Source organism: Helianthus annuus, chromosome 8 (assembly GCF_002127325.2).
Source record: "Helianthus annuus cultivar XRQ/B chromosome 8, HanXRQr2.0-SUNRISE, whole genome shotgun sequence".
NCBI lineage: Eukaryota > Viridiplantae > Streptophyta > Magnoliopsida > Asterales > Asteraceae > Helianthus > Helianthus annuus.
Genome location: NC_035440.2, coordinates 52,850,115 through 52,870,103, shown reverse-complemented (window position 1 = coordinate 52,870,103; position 19,989 = coordinate 52,850,115).

Here is a 19,989-nt window from a genome sequence, read left to right as displayed (position 1 = left end):
TTTGGTAGGAAATCGTATTCTGGCAGACAGAAGAGATTTTCTCTATTTTGGGATTGGGTTAGAGTTCCGGCTTTTGCGGAGGAAATTGCCGAATTGGCTAATTGCGTTGCGGAACTTGCTGTGGTTCATAGAACTCTCGATAAGGACAGGTGGCGGTGGTCCCCTTCGGCGACGGGCCAATTCTCTACTTCATCGCTTAAAGATTTGGTGTTTGAGGACGAGATCCAGGAGTGTGTTTGCCCAGTTTAAGGGTGCAGGTGGGTTCCCTCCAAATGTAATATTTTCATCTGGAGAACGGCTCTCGATCGAATTCCAACGAAATAAGCTTTGGTAAGGAGGAACATTTCGGTAGACTCTGATGCTTGCGTTCTTTGTGGGGACGCCGTTGAATCTGTAGAGCACATTTTCACGGCGTGCATCATCGCTCATCGGGTATGGAATTGGTTCTGTGAATGGACCAAGGTGCCGCAATTTTTTTGCATTTTCCTTTAAAGATCTTCTGGTAATCCACAAAGGTGCTGTCGGAGATAAGAGGGCTAAGGAAATTGTCCGTAGGCTTGTGTTGGTAACATGTTGGTGTCTTTGGAAAGCCAGAAATTCGAAGTTATTCTCTAACGGCAAAGGTGATATTAGGGAGATATGTGGGGAAGTTAAATCTTTGGGTTTTCTATGGTTGAAAAGTAGGTCCAAATATTGTAACTTAGTTTGGAGAGATTGGTGTAGTTACCCTCTATATATGATATAATTGTTGTTTTTAGTGCGGCTCTGCGTTTTTGGTCTGGCCGGCCTTTCTAATGAAGTTTACTTTTCAAAAAAAAAAAAAAAACTTATTTTCCACTAGTTTTTCCCTTGTTTTAAATACTTTTCATGCACATTTATAATTGTTGAAAACTAAAAGACAACTGAATGTTGATTTTCATAACCAAAATACATTAAATGCTAATTCATGAATGTTGATTCTTGAAAAACCAAAAGGTTGTGTTAAATACACCCCAAAGTCAACATTTTTTTTTCTTTTTTTCCACAAGTCAACTTTTCAAGTTACTATAAAGATATATTTGTACTAAAATTCAAGTTCCCATAAACATATTTTTGTACTAAAATTGATTTAAACATACTTTTGTACACAAACATTACGTGTTACATGATTTTTTTATCAATAACATATGTTTCGAAACAAAAAGTCTTAATAGTGTTTTTTTTCTATGTTTCGTGATATAAGTAAAATTAATAATTTCATCTTTATTAAAATAAAAGACTATTTCATAAACTGTTTTGTTGTGAGAATTAAACAAATGAATTGGATGTTTATCATTGTATGAAATTCTCGTCACTTTTTTTTAACTTTATAATGAACTTTTTCACTTTCGTTTTTTGTGCTTATAATAAAGTGTCTTGATTATTTATTTATTAATATTGATATTAATACTAATAATAGTATAACAAATTTATAAAAAAGTAACAAAAGTATGAGTTTTTTCCTAAACTAGTGTTGGTGGAAAAAGTATTTACTATTTTGGTGTTCATTGATAACTATTTACTAAAATAGTGTTTTTCTTATATTATGTTTATACCTTTTATTTTCTAACCATGATATTATACTTTCTTATTGTTTTTTTTTTCTACAAACGCTCAGTTATCATTTTTAATTTATTTTGTACTACTCTTTTTATATTCAACCCAATGTAATATTTTTTATCAATCTACTCTTTATAGGCTTTCTAACATTATAAAAATTTACACAATCAAATTAGAAGCCTAGATTTTTTTTGTCAAACATTAAAACTTGACTAGCTAGTGATCTTAATATGAAATACAAATGAAAATCATATTCATGTCATTTCGTAGTCTTATTGGGCAATGACAGTTGTTTATATCTCATATGGATTATATGTGAAAGCGCATTAACTTGGTTCGATCCATAAAACATAGGTAATTAATTATGAATCTTCCTGTTCTAATCATACGTGAAATTACAAAAAGCAATTTATATTCTTTTGGTTATGATATATATGAAATCGAAATCCATATATAACTATAAAACTATGATTTTAAAATCTTTAATATCCTTTATTGTCTCATATAAATACTTCTAATATATATGGATATCATAAAAAAACAAATTTCAATACTTATAGCATGTCAGTCAACCGATTATGACTAAAAATTCTCATTTTAAAACCATGAAATCATCAAATTTATTAATGAAATAAATAAAAAAACATGTTAAATTGATTATGAATCAATGAGGTTCTGATGAATGAAACATTGAAACGTCAGAGGAGATGGTTTACCAAAAGGTCTCTCTTTTCATTATTTAAAATTAAAAAGGTTAAAATAAATAAACCAACACTAAAATGCTAAAAATCTATATAGCATGATTTATTTGAGAAGAAAAAAACATTAGAGGGTGTTTATAAAGAATTATATTATATTGAAAAACAATTATTAAATTGGTTGAATTAAAAAAGAGTATTATAAAAAGATTAAAAATGATAATGGAGTTTTAAGAAAAAAAATCAACAAAAAAGTATAATATCTTTGTTATAAAATAAAAGGTAAATACAAAAGATAAGAAAAAAAACACTATTTTAGTAAATAGTTTTTAAGAAACACCAAAATGGAAAATACTTTTTTCACTAACATTATTTTGGAAAAAAAAAACTCCAAAAGTATTATAAAATAAAATAACATAAAAAAACATAATTATTACTTTTAATTTATAATAAAATAATAGAATAAAGTAGTTAATCATTACTAAATCATTACTAAATTTGACTTTTTGGTATATTAAGGGGTTTTCTAATAGCATACCTCCTGTCTATCTGCACACTTTTTCAATTCAATACGCATCATATAGGCCTATACGATGCGTATTGAATTAAAGTAAAAAAACATGGCAGACTGACAGGTTCAGCTTATGTCTGGCGGCGGGCTTGATACGCATCGTATAGGCCTATATGATGCGTATTAGCCCACAGTTTTTTTTTTTTTGAATTTATTTTTTGTTGTGTTGTGTCGAATGCGAACCCGAGAAACGAAAGGTATTTCGAGCAGTTGTTCGATGATATGATAGATAAAGATATTGACACGATTATTTCCATTTTCAAGTATTATTAAAACCATTCAAGCCCACCAGTCTACAATGTGGTTCCCAATTTGCCGAACATAATTACAGATTGTCTAAAGAAGCGTTTTTATCATGTGTCATGTGGTAAACAAATAACAAGGGTGTATATACAGATCTCTATTCGTTCATCTTTCTAAGCTTTTACACACGAATATGTGGTTCCCAATTTGCGGAACATAATCCCAGATTGTCTAAAGAAACGCTTTTATCATGTGTCATATTAGATGTGTTATGATGAGTTTTTTCAAGTTTGCACAGTGTGAGAAAAGACCAGCACCTCTGTCAGTATTGTCCTTTAAATTTGCATAAACATATATTCGTTTCATAACCTCCTCCTATAAATCAACCACAACTCACCCGATACGTCTTCTATGATGATTCGAAAGATTCACGATAAAAGCGCTTCTTTAGACAATCTGGGATTATATGTTCCATTTTATGACACATGATACGACATGCTTACCTTAATCACATCCTCCATGGAGTCACAGATCCGACAATAGGGCCCACGGATCTTATGCCCACCCGAGACCGACCTCTGGATCACACATGATAAAAGCGCTTCTTTAGACAATCTGGGATTATGTTCCGTTTCTTCAAGATTTACGTCTGATGTCCAAGTTTGATCACATTTGACTTCATATGCGGTAGTCGAATGACTATCTTGGTTCAATAATCCGACAATAGGGCCCACGGATCTTATGCCCACCCGAGACCGACCTCTGGATCACACATGATAAAAGCGCTTCTTTAAACAATCTGGGATAATGTTCCGTTTCTTCAAGATTTACGTCTGATGTCCAAGTTTATCACATTTGACTTCATCTGCGGCAATCGAATGACTATCTTGGTTCAATAATCCGACAATAGGGCCCACGGATCTTATGCCCACCCGAGACCGACCTCTGGATCACACATGATAAAAGCGCTTCTTTAGACAATCTGGGATTATGTTCCGTTTCTTCAAGATTTACGTCTGATGTCCAAGGTTGATCACATTTGACTTCATCCGCGGCAGTCCAATGACTTTCTTAGTTCAATAATCCGACGATAGGGCCCACGGATCTTATGCCCGCCCGAGACCGACCTCTGGATCACACATGATAAAAGCGCTTCTTTAGACAATCTGGGATTATGTTCCGTTTCTTCAAGATTTACGTCTGATGTCCAAGTTTGATCATATTTGACTTCATCTGCGGCAGTCCAATGACTTTCTTGGTTCAATAATCCGTTCAATATCAGCGTTGTTTATCACCCTGTGTGAGCATTGTAAGCCCGACAAACAGTCTTGCAATTACATCTTCAATCGAGATCGCATTATTAATTATAATGAAGCAATGAAAATTGAATGTGGAAAACCGCAACCGTTTTTTACTACATGGGAAATACAAACCTAACACGAACCACAATGGACTCAGACTCATACTACCCTTGTCGTTCCGTATTTTCTCCTTTTCTAATTCTCGAAGAATCGCGTAATTACCGATATCTCATCCTTCTGTTGTTCAGTACTTCCGAGACGATTCAAGTGAGTCCTATGAAGCAAGTGTCTGTCTATTCAATTTTGAGGAATCATTGCATTACATCCCCGTTGAAAACAAATTGTGTCTGTCTAAACAAACCGAAATCCACAAATTTCCAACAATTAACAGGACATTGTTAAAAGGGAGAATCTATTGGAACACCTAATTGAGAGAAACTTCTTTGAGCTAACAGCCGATATCTCATCCTTCTGTTGTTCAGTACTTCCGAATGCGGTGTGTACGTTAAATACTGTTCACCGCTTTTTTAGTTGCTTCTCTTGTTAAGTGAGACATTTCATAGAGAACAAGTTCACAGCAAAATGAAATTTTATTGAAAACTTCTAAAAATGTTAAGTGTTTGAGGCATGCATGTTTGATTCAGGTAAGTCCTATGAAGCAAGTGTCTGTCTATTCAATTGAGAGGAAAGATGGCCGAATAAGATCTGAACCAACCGAAATCCACAAATTCCAACAAATTATGTCTAATGCAAGGATCTTCGAATCTGGTGTGTACGTTAAATACCGTTCACCGCTTTTTTAGTTGCTTCTCTTGTTAAGTTTCTGAACCAAGCGAAATCCACAAATTCCAACAGTTTCTCCGTCGCTAATTTCTCCACTCACCGAAGCTGTTATTTCTGTTGTTCAGTACTTCCGAGACGATTCAAGTGAGTCCTATGAAGCAAATGTCTGTCTATTCAATTGAGAGGAATCATTGCATTACATCCCTGTTGAAAACAAGTGGTTGTAATGATGGAACCCTTGATTTGAAAAACATTTTTGAGAAATTTATAGTTCAATACGCTTCATATAGGCCTATACGATGCGTATTAATCCATGATTTTACTGAAATACCCTTGGTTTTCTGATAAATTCAGGGGTATTTTTGAGAAAATTCAAAGTTTAATACGAATCATATAGGCCTATACGATTCGTATTAAGCTGATATATGATACAACATAGGCCTATACGATCGTATATGGCATTATTTCAAATTTAGTGTTATCGTGTTTCCCTAGGTTCGACACGTATACGTCTCGTTTTTTGCCGAACTTTCGCATATTTTGTCGTTTTATTACGTATACCTTCAACATAAGTCATTTCGGTGTCGTTCGGTTGCGTGCGAATATCGTATTCTATAATTACGTACAGTTTTGTTTGAAATCCACTTGTACTCCATAGTGCCGTATTATATGTATACGTGTGTGGAAATATCGTTAGTCGCGTACTTTGATGTATTTTTGCGTATTTTGACGTATTCTAACATATTGTTGCATATTTAATAGTATTTTTGACGTATTTGAGCGTATTCTAACGTATTTTAGCTTATTTTAACCTATTTTAGGGTATTTTTACGTATTTTAGTGTATTTTAGCGTACTTTAACGTATTGTAACGTAAGTTAGCGTATTTTAACATATTTTAGGGTATTTTAACGTATTGTAACGTAATTTAGCGTATTTTAACGTATTTTAGGGTATTTTAGCGTATTTTAACGTATTTTAGCGTATTTTAACGTATTATAACGTAATTTAGCGTATTTTAACATATTTTAGGGTATTTTAGCGTATTTTAGCGTACTTTAACGTATTGTAACGTAATTTTAGCGTATTTTAACGTATTTTAGTTGGTTTCGAATATACCCAAAGTAGTTGATCACGCTCCACAGTTGTCAAATTCGATGCGTGCATTCATATTGTTTTAGACAACAACAGATAATGAACGGATTGTTGGACTTCTTGTTCCTAATGTACGCATCAATTCATCTTTTTTACTCTTTTCAACAATCAGTACGCAACAAAGAGACCGCCTTGTTAATTTTAGAGTATTTTAGCTTATGTTAATGGATAACGCAAACAAGTTCTCCACAGTTTGTTATTCAAATCTCTATTCGGTCATCTTTCCAAACTGCAACACACGATAAGTTTAAACTTTATAGTGTGTGATTTGACCAGGAAATGATTGGAGGTGATTTATACTTTTAATAAGCTGTCACAGTTGTCAAATTCGTTGTGTGCATTCCTAGCAATATGAAACAATCAAATATTTATCTATCTATGTGTGTCACATCCATCCTGTTATAGCAAAGAATGCATACAGAAATAGTTCTAGTGGACGAAGCAAAGATACCATTCTAAACCCTAGCTGGAAACAAACCCACAAAATACGAATACTGAAAAACAAACCATTGCTTTCGTTTTATTAACTACCAAAAGAATGCATACACAAATAGTACCGGGACCACTAGAATAGACACATGTCACATAGTTTGTCATGACAAAAGATATAGATGTAGGAATATAACTAGATGTTACACATGTCAGGATCTTTATCTATCATGTCATCGACGAACTGCTCGAAATCTCTTTCGTTTCTCATATTAGGGAGAATGTTCTCGAAATTGAAGGAAAAGGAAAAATGGCTGCTGAAAAGAGTAACTAGCAGAAGACGTGTCGGGTTCTTCTGCTAGTTATTCGGAATGTTTCGAATCATCACAGAAGACGGATGCGGTTTGCGTATTCAATCTTCATTGCTTCATTAAAATTAACAACCTGATTCGGATCATCTTTAGTAGTGTTTGTTTGAGAACCTGATGATTTAAACAATGCACACTGATTCAGATCTCTATTCGGGCAAACCGCAACCGTTTTTTACTACGGAAACGGTGGCTATGCGAAATACAAACCGCAAAACGTACTGTTCTTACATCCGAGACGATTCAAGTGAGTCCTATGAAGCAAGTGTCGGTCTATTCAATTGAGAGGAAACATTGCATTACATCCCTGTTGAAAAACGTAACCGAATTTTTGAAGTACACATTCTTCATAAGACTCACTTGCACTGGCTTTGAAACCGGATGGAATCTACGAAGAAACTGTTCGATTTCACGGTGAGTGGAGAAATTAGAGACGGAGAAACTATTTGTGGATTCCGGTTGGTTCAGAAACTTAACAAGAGAAGCAACTAAAAAAGCGGTGAACGGTATTTAACGTACACATCGCATTCGAAGATCCTTTCATTAGACACAATTTGTCGGAATTTGTGGATCAACATAAATAACTGAAATAACAGCTTCGGAATCTATTAACCCACAATTGGTTGGAATTTGTAGATTGACACTTGCTTCATAGGCCCGCATACTATGGGTGAAAAATGGTAAATAATGGCCAATAAGAAACAAATCATTAGAACGATCCTTGTTTTGAGAACCCTAGACCATGGTCTCAGACTCTCTCCCCCTCCTTTTCTCTCTCTGATAACCCTAGACCCAAACCACCGCAATCCACCACGATTATGTCTCTTCTAGCCACCGGCACCGCCGCATGACCAACCTGTCGCTGCACTGTTCTCGTTGTGGTCGACGTATACCAACGGTTCTGCGAAAAAAAAAACATCATCTGTTCATCATTGTTCTTAAAGATGAAGATGAAGAAACGAGGGTTTATTCTCTTTAATGGACGAAGCAAACAGAATGCATACACAAATAGTTCTAGTGGACGAAGCAAAGAGACCTGCTTGTTAATTTTAATGAAGCAATGAAGATTGAATCTGCAAACCGCAACCTTTTTTGACTACCGAAACGGTGGCTATGCAAAATACAAACCGCAATCGTTTGTGACTATTTCAAACTTGGACATCAGACGTAAATCTTGAAGCAAATATGTGGTCCCCAATTTGCGAAACATAATCCCAGATTGTCTAGAGAAGCGCTTTTATCATGTGTCATATGGTAACAAGAGTGTGTTGTTCCAAGATCAATTCCAATTGCAATTTTTTCAACTCTCATGTTCCAAATGCAGCTGATGAAACCGGAGCTGTTATCTTGGTTGTTCAGTACTTTCGTGATAAATACAATGTTCATCTATGTTATCCTTTGCTTTCTACAATTCAAGCAGGCACGGATGCTAAACGTACTGTTATTACATCCGAGACGATTCAAGTGAGTCCAATGAAGCAAGTGTCGGTCTATTCAATTGAGAGGAATCATTGCATTACATCCCTGTTGAAAACCATAATCGATAAATTTAGGGAAAATGGGGTTGAAAGATGATAACCCAAAAGTGGAGGATCTCATTCTACAGCTTAGATAAATTCAGGGGTATTCTCAAATAATGTTTCCTAGATGTTTGAAGACCAACAAATTTCCAAAGTGCTGCTTTTTTGTTCGCGTGACGGAAAGCTACCGCGTGACAGGAAGCTACCTTGCAAAAATTAAAAAATTAAATCGACACCTTCAATACGCATCGTATAGGCCTATACGATGCGTATTACTTTTTGGTAGGGGACAATGGCAGCCTTTGGCAGACATAGAAGTTTGAACCCACCTCAATACGCATCATATAGGCCTATACGATGCGTATTAAGGGTGTCGATTTAATCCCCCAAGGTGTGCCAATAATACGCGTGTATTTATCACACCCCAAAACCAAAATACACTAAATATGATTTTTTAGAACAAAAGTACATTAATGTTATTTTTTGAGAGCTAAAATACATTTTATGTGGTTTTCAATAAGTAAGATAAATTGAGTGTTCTTAGTTATAGAAATAGAATGCAGTACCCTAGATGATATACTTTAAGGGATACTAAATGTTGTACTTATAGACTAAAAGCATACTGTAACAACTTAATCAGGTAAATAATTTTAGAGGGGAGAATTCAACCTTTAGTGTTAACTGTAGGTCGGGGTAACGAGAATGAGCAACCACAAAAGTAAACCCCCCATTCTTTGAAGGAACAGGAACTGCAGGAACTATGCAGCGGCCTTCACAAAAAACATATTTGACAGATTCACTGATATCCGTAAACTGTGATTTAATCACACAAGAGTATGTGATTATCGAATCTCCTCTTCATCATGAAAGTTTACATCCACTTCACCCTTGGAATTCACAACTTCAAACACCAGGTGTTCAAGTTGGGAACCAGCAAAACAACTTTCGGGCATCTAAAATAAAAATATAGCTGACATAAGTTTGATAAGCACACATTTCTTGTGTAGAACTATTAGGTTAGAAGATTTCATACCTCTGACAAGACCCTCAGACGCCTTTTCTCGATCTGCCACTCCTTGCTAATAGGTGTTTTCTCATTTGAACAAATAGACAGCGATACTATGTACGAAAGTTGACTTTTTTTAATGAGAACCATAGCATTCTAATCTAAAAAGAACATATAAACAGATAAGCATTTTACGTATGATACCCCGCCCGCGTCTTCCAAAGCCTTCAGTAACTCTTAACAGGCCACCGAGAGCAATGCACCCATAAGCATCTACCTTCTTACAACTGTCCAACCAACAAAATCCTTCCACACTAAACTCCACCTTTTCATTTTCTTGTACATGATTCCCGTAAGCATCAACTAACTGTAATAGGATATTCAAGATTACATCAGCTTCGGTAAATCAGTTGATGTATTTATCAAAATTTATATGTATAATATAAAACATCATAGAAATTGTATTGTGAAACAGAAATGGTGCATGTACCTCCAAATTCAAATGCTTAACTACAGTGCCTGGAATCAGTTGCTTCTCAAAGTTTTCTGGTTGCACTGTAAAATGCTGTACGGATCCAGGAAGAACTAGGGCAATAAAGCATAGAACAAAAAAAGGCTTTAACAAGTGAAGTCCCAATAGTACTAAACAGATAATCCAACAAATTTAACCTTTGATGGGGATATCTAAGTGTGAGTTGTCAGGCAGAGATAGCACCATAGTGGCATCATAACTTGGTCCAATATATACAACCCATGAAAGTCTTTTAATGATGTAGGTCCTATACGTCCAAAATAGATATTCTTCGCACTTAGCCAAATCATCCTTATCAGTGATACTCTGTAACAAAGTACGAATTACCTCTTGACGAATTTTGCATTGCTTTTCTCCAGCTAGATCGGCCCATCAAAGAAACCAACATCCTTCTAGATACAATCGGACGACATAAGGTGCAAAAAAAATAAAACAATTCACAAATGTACAAATTACTTATAATGTAGACGCTTACACAACACAAACACCGGGGCTTAGGGTTTGCCTTTGAAAAATATGGTACGTACAAAGTTTATCTGTGTTTATTATCTCAAAGAGAACATGTGTACAAATAGGAAAAAGGTTTACAAGGAAGCAACATAAACATGGAATGTCAGTACATAATTTCTATGAATATGCAACACTAAAAAAGGAGGTGATTGATGTGCACAAAATGCAACATATAAATTACATCAATTGTGGCATAAAACTAACCCTTTTTTAGTACTAATGTTGGAAAAAGTGTGCTTTTGTCTTCCTTTTGTATTTTCAGGATTAAATGATCTCAAATTAACAAAAGAAGCAAAAAGACATATAAATCTAACATAAATACAAGAAAAGGAACATATGTGGCATGCCCAACCTCCCGACAGCATCTTCCCAAGCAAAACAAAGAAGACAGAAGACTGAACACGCCCCGTGCTCAGTGAGCACGGGGCCGTGCCCAAGTGTCAGCAGAAAAGACAAAGTCATAGAAGCTTCTGTTGCCCACCACGGGGCCGTGCCCAGCGGACATGGGGGCGTGGTCAACTTCCTGCAGGAGCATTTATTGCAATTGCGAATTGCAATTAATGAAGAGAGAGACGCGGATGGACACGGGGCCGCGCCCGAGCTTCTGTTCAGCCTATAAATAGGAGTGTTTGGAGCTCTTGCAACTCATCCCTTGGCACACCACCTCTCTCACACTTCACCCACCACCCACCACCATCACAACACCATCATCCATTGTCCATCATAGATTGTGTGAGTCGTCTCGAGATCCAAGATTGATCGTAAGAGTTCTTGACAATCAAAGGCCATGTTTGCCTAAGTCTCTTACATCACTTGGTGAAGACAAGTGTTTAGTGTAATACTTTTTATTTTTAATATTTTGCACTTTTTAATTGGTTTTGTATTAATGACTTTAATTACTAGTTTCATATGTTGAAGGTGATTCTTCCTTATCGTTTGTCCGTGGTGTCTTGGCATTATTTTACTGTCTATATAAAATAAAAGATTTTCACCATTCATATATCCACGGTCTATATGGAGGTATGTTGGCTACCTGGTCGGGGGTTAAGGGAACGGTTTGGTAAGAATCTGGCCATTGTTCAGTGTATGTTGGGATTGAACCCTGCCAAAGGAACAGATAATGAAAGCCAAAACTGGATCAGAGCAGTGGATCTAGAATAAGCAGATATTTGGTTGCAAGTCTCTCCCCTTGAAAGTGGTTTCAACATCTGCTGACCTCCTATCTGCTGATCATGCAAACTGCTGACCTACAACTGCTGATCAAGTCAAAGTCTGATTGAAGAACTAAAGCTCTGCTGCTCAATCTACTACCCTTGTTCAAGCACTGCTGATCATGACAAGTACTGCTGGGTTCACAGCAGTTGAAGGATGCAACAGCAGTTTATGTTTGTTTTATATATTGAAATGTAATATCAGTAGTTAGCATAGCAGTGTTTGTATAGATCAGAGGTTAGAGTTTGTTAGGAGGTTAGATATCACTTTCATGGTGACGTCAGCTTAGATGCTCAGTGGTTTGCAAGTGCATATAAATAGAACAGTACTCTGTACTGTTCTGTTTAGCTCTTTTCACCATCTTCTTCCTGCACGAACAAACACTGAGCTCGGGCTGAGGGGAAGTTTGCGAATCATACATGCATTGTAATCAGAGTTTAAAAATAAATTTAATCATTTGATTCTGTGTTTAAAATGTATGATTGAAAGCATTTCTTGTGTTTGATTGTGAAAAGTTTGCTTCCATTTAAATTCCGCTGCACTACTCTTTCATTTGTTCATCTAAATTCAAACACAAATCACAATCAATCCAAACTCAGATCCTAACAATTGGTATCAGAGCTTGGACAGTCAAATTTGATTTAACAATCATTTTGACGTAAATAGTTCAGCTCGAAATTGTTGATACTGATAGTTTGTTCGTTGTGTTGAAAAACAGAGTAAGGTTTAATCACTGATAAAGTTGATTAATCAGTACCTGTAAAACAACCAGGATGTCGTCACAGTCTCAAGATGATAAGAATAACATTGGCTCGCTTTTTAAACATCCTATGCTTAAAAGAAATGAATACAACATCTGGGAGAGAAGGATGTGTCACATCCTTGCTCAACAGAACATTGGATGTTGGAGGTCTATTGTTTTCGGTCGTCATGTTCCTATGGTGCCAAGTGCTGAGGACACCAAAAAGTTCGTTCCAAAACCAACTGAAAATTATACTGAATCTGATTTTCAGAAGTTCGAACTGGATGCCAAAGCATTTAGCATCATAGCCTCTGCATTGCCCAATGAAATCTATGCTGGGCTGTTACATTGTAACAGTGCCAAGGAATTATGGGATGCATTGAAGGAACAATTTGGGGGGGACAGAAGAGGTTATCGAAAACAACAGGGAAATTCTGAATCAGCAGTATGAAACATTTTGTCACATCAAAGGGGAATCACTAACCCAACAATTTGAACGTTTCAGTTGTCTCATCAGTGAACTAAGGCTTGTTAAGGTTACATTTCCAAATGCAACCCAAAATAGCAGGTTCCTTAGATCACTGCCAGAAAAATGGGACACAATTGCTTTTATCACCAGAAATTCAGCTGAGTTCAAAGATCTGACCCTGACCCAACTCCATGGTAGACTCCTGACCTATAAAAGGGAGTTAAACCAGAAAAGGAAGTTGTAAGAGTCTGGTAAAGTTGCTGATGACTATTCATTTGGCAGCACAACTCTGTTTGGTCAGGAAGAATCTGGTAGCAGAAGTACGGATCAGAGTTATGATCACTTTATTGACATAACTGCTGGGGGTAATTTTAACAACTCTGATTCTCACTCTGCAAATTATGCTTTCACTGCAAATACTGAAAACCAGATGTCAGACAATTTGTGCTTTGAGCTGAATGATTTGCAACATTTTGATCCCACTGACTTAGAAGAGATGGACATCTTGCATCAATTGGCTTTGCTTAGTGTTAGAACAAACAAATTCTACAAAAGAACAGGGAGAAAATTCCCAGGACTTCATGGGAATTTAAGGGTGGGGTTGGATAAATCAAAAATCAAGTGTTTCAAGTGTAATAGGCTAGGTCATTTTGCGAGGGAATGTAGGAGTCAAACCACTGGTCCCATAATCACTCACCCTGACTCAAACCCTAGACCACAACAACAAAACACTGTGCACTATACCCAATATGCCCCTGCAGCACATGTTAACACTGCCCATTATGCTGCTACCCCTGTGCCTGTGCATTATGTTCAAACTACTATTCCACAAATTCAGTATGTTCAAGCCCCTGTTCCTCAGGCACAAGTGCAACCTGCTGCACCTCAACAAGCTGCTCCAACAGTGACACAACCAGATCAGCAAAGCTTTTTCACACAAGGCTTTGTTGATTGGAGCAGCATGCTTGATGAACTTGGTGATGAAAATTTTGCTCTCTATGCTTCTAATGATGCTTTTGATGATGAATTTTGTTTGATGGCATTAGAGTCAATACCAGAAGGGGTTGAAACTGAAGGTGAACAGCTAAGTGCTGAAACAGTGGATGAAGTTGCTGAAGCAGTGGTTACTGCAGTTGCTGGTGAACTACTGCTGGGAGAAAATTTAGAAACCCTACTTGAACCACTGTCTGACCTTTGGTCCAAAGAAGACAAAAAGGAAGAAGAAAAGAAGAAAGCTAGTGAGGAAGAAGTTAGAGCTGATGAAGAAGGTGATCATCAATGTGACTGTGCCATGATGGCTGCTGCTAAGGTATCACCTCAAGTTCTTGAAAAACTGTGTTCAGACAAATGTATTATTGCATTTGCTGACATCAAAGAGGTAAATGAAAACCTTAGGAATAAAGTCCTATCTGATGAAGTCAATTTTGAAAAGTCATTAAAAGAACTTAGAAACAAATTGACTGAAAAAGATAAAGAGATCAGCAGTTTAAAAGAAGAGCAGAGCATAACCAAAACTCAACTCCAAACTATGGTAGAAAAATACCAAGTTTGCAAAAAGGAGTTGGAGTCTACCCAGATCACCTGTGAAAGATGGGTGGAATCTTGTAAAGGGTATGAGGTTATGCTTACAAAACAGGTTGAAAGCAATGTTAAATTTGGTATTGGACATAGAAAATATGATGATCTTGAAAACACTGCTGGAAAACAAGCTGGTTCAACTGAGATAATTCCAACCAACAAAAATGGCCAAGAGGTTAAAATAACCGACAAAGTTGGTAACAAAATTACTCTGGAAAGATCTGTGGGATCCTCAAATTTTGAGGAAATTGAGAAATACCAATTTAAACCCACATGGTCTGATGAGTGTGATATCCTGGAAAATTTCAAACCAATGGATTTCACAACCACTGATGGTGTAAAAGCTCCAAAAGCAAGAATCATTCCTATCAAGATATCCCAACAGAGGTTCAAAACTCTGTTGCAAAGGAATCTGAGAAAAGGAAGAAAAGAGAAAAGATTAAAAACCTGTTTTGTGATTTCTGTGAAAAGAAGAATCATCTAACAAAAGATAGTTTTCATCTAAAAGCACATGATCTAAACAAAACAAACGTCATTGTTCCTGCTGAAAGCTGCACCATCTGTGGTAAAAATAATCACAAAACTAAGGAATGTGTGTATCTCAAAAACTTTGATGAGAAGAAGAAAGAATACACTGCAAAAACATCCTTAAGTTCATCAGCATCATCTGTTAAATTCACCAAGAAACAACCACTGTTTGTCCCTGTCCAAACTGCTGTCACAAAACAGCTGAACCAAACATCTGTTCAAAGGGATGTACAAGTGACTGATGCACCTCCAGCCAATCATTTCAGAAAAGGCAACGATAAAGCATCATACCAAAGGATTCCACACGTTTTTGAGGCTTACAAAAAGCCCTCTAAACCAAGAGCGAACAGGCATCCTTTTGGTTATCAACAGATGATGGGTCAAGACCCCCAACAGTGGTTAGAGAAAAACATTCTCAAAAATTTTCAAACCCCTGTGCTAACCACTGTCCATACATCTGCATCCATCCCAGACACTGTTGAGACCCCATCCAAAGCCCTGTTGGCTTTGGAGACCTTTATGAACTAATCCTTTTACTTCATGTGCAGGGAGCTTCTGCATGCTTAGATAGTCTTTGGTATGTACATAGTGGAGGCTCCAGGCACATGACAGGATGTAAAGCCCTTCTTCAAGATTTCAAAATTCATGGAGGGGGTGATATATCCTTTGGTAATAATAGTAAAGGAAAGGTTCTGGGGTCTGGTACAGTAAATTCTGGAAATGTAAAATTTGAAAATGTCAATCTTATTGACAATCTAAAATTCAACCTCCTGAGTGTATCTCAAATGAGTGATAAAGGGTTTGGCTCATTCTTCACAAAGGATTGTTGTAGGATTGTTGGACCAGAAATGGTTAGTAAGATTGAAGCAATAATCAAGAAAGGCACAACAAAATTTGTTGCTCAAAGAAGTGGCAATGTTTATGTTATTGACATGTCAAGAGAGTGTCCCAGAGCTGATGCCTGTCTGTTCTCAGCTGCCTCTAACAAAGAGACAGAGCTATGGCACAAAAGACTGGGACACACAAATCTCAAAACAATCAATGAAATTTCAAAAAATGGCTTAGTGAGAGGCTTACCACAAAAAATGTTTTCATGTCCTGAACACTGTGTTTCCTGTTTAAAAGGAAAACAGCATAAAAGCTCTTTTAAACCCATTAAAGAGTCCAAAACAACCCAGTGTTTGCAAATGCTACACATGGATTTGTTTGGCCCGGTGCAAGTCATGAGTCTCAAAAAGAAGAGACATTGCTTGGTTATTGTTGATGACTTCTCTAGGTTTACATGGACCTTCTTTTTACACTCAAAAGATGAGACTGCAGGCATTTTGCAAGACTTTGTGACACAGGTTGAAAAGCAATTTGACATTCCAGTAAAAGTCTTCAGGAGTGACAATGGCACAGAATTCAAAAATAAGGAGTTGGATGCCTTCTGTGTGAAGAAAGGGATTGTAAGGCGGTACAGCATCCCTAGAACACCAGAGCAAAATGGGGTTGTTGAAAGAAAGAATAGAACATTGATTGAGGCTGCCAGAACCATGCTTGCAGATTCAGGTTTGCCATTAACTTTTTGGGCAGAGGTAGTAAACACTGCTTGCTATGTCCAAAACAGAGTTTTGATCAACCCTAGGCACAAAAAGACTGCTTATGAAATTCTGTATAAAACATTAGTCTCATATTTCAAAGTTTTTGGTTGCCCATGTTTCATTCTAAACTTAAAAGATTCTATCTCAAAGTTTGCAGCCAAAATTGATATGGGATACCACCTGGGATACTCAACCACTGCTAAGGCCTACAAAGTGTTTAATACACGGACCAAAGAAGTGGAAGAGACTTTGAATGTAAAGTTCAATGAACTTTCATCAATGAAAATCCCTGCAAATCCTGCAGAATTGTTTGATCTTGAAAAATTCACCTTTGAAAATATTGCTGTCAAGACTAACAGTGCAGGTCCATCAGAAGATTCATCACCAGACTATGGATATGAGATCATCATTCCTCAAAAGTCTGCTTCAATAGGGAGAGCATCAGTTATTCAAAACAGTTGTCAAAGCTCAACCACTGCTACCTCAACAGTTGTTGACCAAAGTAGCCCTTTAACCACTGCTTCCACCTCATCAAATACTGCTGACAAAAGTCCTCAAACAGTGGATCAAAGTCAGCAGGTGTCCACACCTTTACCCCCTATGCCACCACCTTTTGAAGCCACTGCTGGGTCATCAAAGACACCAACAGTGGTTAGTGATGGAGGTTGCAAAACAAGAGCGTTAAGTGTGTTAAATTACGCATCTTATTGTGTTCTAAGCGATTACGCGTCTTGAATATGTTAACAACGTATGTTTGTGGTTTTACAGGTAAAACGCGTAATACAGCGAAGTTAGAGAGTTTAGTGATGAAACGAGACAAGCACAGATGATTATTAGAGAGATATCATGCTAAACGGGAATTGTTCGGTTCAGGAGATAACTCAAATGTGCGAAACATGTGATGAGATGAAATTCAAGGGTGATGTTTGTTATTTGCTGAAAGTTGAAATTAAGTAAACAAGAAGTCTGCATGTAAGGAACGTACATTACGATACTTATGCGTAGTCTACGGCTGAAAAAGCACAAGTGGACAGAAGACGAGAACCGTAGCATACGGTTTTAGTCCGTAGATTACGGTTGAATGTACATGGGCTCGCTGACATGTGGGGCCGATCGTTGACATAATATCTCATATATCATGACATTAATTTGAGAGGGGAGATTATTATTATATATATATACAAAAAGCAACTAAGGGTGTGTTTAGACACCATCACATCCATTCATTCTAAGGCACCGTTTGAAAGAACCGTTTAAGAAAATCACATTTTGAATTAATAAAATTGTTGACTTAACGACGGTTACTACTTGAATTAATAAAATTCTTTACTAAAGGACGGTTACTACTCAAAATCTATTCTCAATGGCAATCTAAAAAACACCACTTATTCTCAAAAAACACACAACACACCGTAATGGAACGACATAAAGATTCAAACACCCTATTGAAATTATAGTGAATCTAATCGGTGGCAATCCTAATAAAATACATACCTTTTACTCAAAACTTAATGGGTGGGGGACTCACCGTCCGTAATGGAACGACACAAACATTCAAAAATTATATTATATATATATACAAAAAGCAACTTAGGGTGTGTTTAGACACCATCACATCCTTTCATTCTAAGGCACCGTTTGAAAGAACCGTTTAAGAAACTCACATATTGAATTAATAAAATTGTTGACTTAACGACAGTTACTACTTGAATTAATAAAATTCTTTACTAAAGGACGGTTACTACTCAAAATCTATTCTCAATGGCAATCTAAAAAACACCACTTATTCTCAAAAAACACACAACACACCGTAATGGAACGACATAAAGATTCAAACACCCTATTGAAATTATAGTGAATCTAATCGGTGGCAATCCTAATAAAATACACACCTTTTACTCAAAACTTAATGGGTGGGGGACTCACCGTCCGTAATGGAACGACACAAACATTCAAAAATCGTTATGAATGTACAGTTACGACATGAAGATTCAAGTACCAGTTCTCTCCGTCGTTTACCACCGTCACACCCTATATAACCCCACCGCACCCGTCTGAACAATCACGTCAACACAAAAACCTTCACCCAACCGTGGTATCTCCAACATATATATACCCGCACACACCTAATAAACTCACAGTCGCGATGGCTATCACCGGTTAATATTCTAGGGGATCTTTGCCGGAAAAAAGATGGAAGGGGTTTAATAATTTTTTTTCTCGCGTCTCAAGTTTACTATTTTTTCATATGAATCTGCATATACAGAGTGACATTGCCCCGTGGTTTTAAACAAAAATACAAAGTGGCCCTCAACCGAATCCATGTGACTACGCCGTTGCGGACCAGAAAAGAACTTGCCAGCATGAACCAGAAACGGCCGTAGGAAAATGAGATCTTACCGGCGACGAACCAATACGATCGAAGTGTACGAACCCGGGTCGGAGTATGAACCGGGATTTCATTATTTTTGTGTCAATCGGAATCCACGACCCATAACGATTTTTGAATCCACGACACAAAAATCGTTATGAATGTACAGTTAGAGAGAAAGAAAGGGTTAGGATGAAGGAGAGGAGAGAGAAAAGGGTGGTGTCATTGGTTGACGATGGCGGCGTGACGGTGGCTCCGACGATCAGTGGGTCGAGAGAGAGATGGAGACCCTGTGGTGGTGCCATAGGGTGGCGGCAATGTCGTCATAGGCGGTAAGATCTGTAGAGAAAGAGACTGTGGAGTAAAAATAAAATAAAAGGAGTCATTAATGAAGGTTATTTGCTTTTCTCAATGATATTACTTCTCTCAAGTCTCATCATCTATTTCATTATCTTTAAAAAAAATCTATTCCACTCAACATAAATGGTAAATCATTTGTTTTTTACCTTTTTTTATTCTTGATGCATGCAAAATTTAATCGTGTATTTGAATATTTGAACATAAGAGTTATTTTGATTTTAGTGATATGGTTAAAAGCAAATCGGTGAAAAAAATTAAAACTAAATCTTAATTTTAAACAACTAATTACTTTTTTTTACTAAATTAACTTATTTTATTTTTAATTAAATTGTTTCCAAACAATTTAACTACACTTTGTTGTAAACGCTTTATTAGACTGATTCGTGTGAACTTTGCTGTAAACGCTTTATTAAACCGATTCGTGTGGACTTGAGTGTAGGATATGTAAGCTAG